Source organism: Mchenga conophoros, linkage group LG13 (genome assembly GCF_057382185.1).
Source record: "Mchenga conophoros isolate Kocher_MC1m ecotype Shallow Benthic linkage group LG13, M_conophoros_male_GT1.1, whole genome shotgun sequence".
Lineage (NCBI taxonomy): Eukaryota > Metazoa > Chordata > Actinopteri > Cichliformes > Cichlidae > Mchenga > Mchenga conophoros.
The window spans coordinates 31,072,065-31,073,523 of record NC_140538.1 but is presented as its reverse complement, the minus strand read 5'-3'; the positions used below and the strand labels follow the sequence as shown (position 1 = coordinate 31,073,523).

At 47.6% G+C, this 1,459-nt stretch overlaps 1 pseudogene; it reads left to right on the top strand.

Annotated features, from left to right (window-relative positions):
- Positions 1 to 312: 312 nt before the first annotated feature.
- LOC146561547 (histone H1 pseudogene) lies at positions 313 to 933 on the top strand (annotated as a pseudogene).
- Positions 934 to 1,459: the final 526 nt, after the last annotated feature.

Here is a 1,459-nt window from a genome sequence, read left to right as displayed (position 1 = left end):
TGTGTTTCTCAACCTCACAAGCGAGCTCACTCCTCCCTGAAGATAAGAAATGCAGCTCCAAAGCAATAACATGATAAAGAGACAGCAGCAAGTCCTGAGCACAAAAAGTCCCAGCAAAGCAGCAGCAATGTGGATAAACAGCAGCAGCAGAAGAAAGCAAACCCATCTCCCTGTCTGATTGGATGAATTCCACGGAGGGGCGAGCAAGATGGCGGTGGCAGCATGTTGAAATGCTCAAAAAGGACTGAGTGACTCGGGCAAGCCACATGCAGCTAGCATGCTGGCTAGCGACATGAAAGAAATGGACCCTTCATGATGTGTTCAACGTGCCAGCGCTGTGGTGGGAAAGGCTCCATCATAAACACGCCCTGCACCGAGGTTCAGGCCAAGAAGAAGAAGACGATGACTTCCAAGCCCAAGAAGGTCAGCCTCAGCGTGGGCGAGCTGATTGTGAAAGCCGTGGCCGCTTCCAAGGAGCGCAACGGCCTGTCTGTGGCCGCTCTCAAGAAGGCTCTGGCTGCCGGAGGCTACGATGTGGACAAGAACAAGGCCCGTGTCAAGACCGCCATCAAGAGTCTGGTGGCGAAGGGCACTCTGGTGCAGACCAAGGGCACCGGGGCCTCCGGATCCTTCAAGATGAACAGGGTTACTGAGACCAAAGCTAAGACGCCCGCCGCGGCCAAAGCCAAGAAACCGGCAGCAGCTGCTAAGAAGTCGCCCAGGAAGGCAACAGCAGCAGCACTTCAGCCACTAGCACGAAGTCAACCGCATCAGAGGACAATAGTGAGAGTGGCTGTGACTTCACTGTGCATGTGAAGAAAACGTTTGAGGAGAACTGAACAGTTGGAGTTTGACATTTGCCACCTGTGGAGTAAAATGGCAAGAAGAGACAGTGGGACACAGGACAAAGCTGAAGGAGAACTGCCGGCTGTTGGACTGTTGAAGTGGGAGAGGACAACAGAGTGAGAAGGCTAGGTGAGAACACATAGGAATTATTTAATGTGGGAAATCAAAATTTGGGTTAGCAAACCTGGGGAAAAGAAAACTGACTGCTTAAGTTGGAAAATTGAGACGGAGTCTGAAACATTGCGAAAATAGAAACATATACAAAATCACACACACACAAGCAGAACATGCATTAACCCTACTAACAATTCCAAACACAAAATGACTCATGAAGACTCATAGCACATTAGTTAAGAAATGATCAAATAGCAGAGAAGTGTGTAGGAAAGGCAGAGAACATGCTCTGCTGGAGATGCAGCTCCACAGACCTGCATTAAACCTGCCTAATAACACAAACACACATGCAATGAAAATTAGCTTGTTATCTTTCATCAGTGTTACAATAGTGTCAATTTAGCAGACACTTGTTATCAAATGCTGAATTTATCCTAAAGAAAAAAATTGACTCTACAAGTTGCAGGACAACAATTTAACTTTTGTGGGAAAAAAAAAA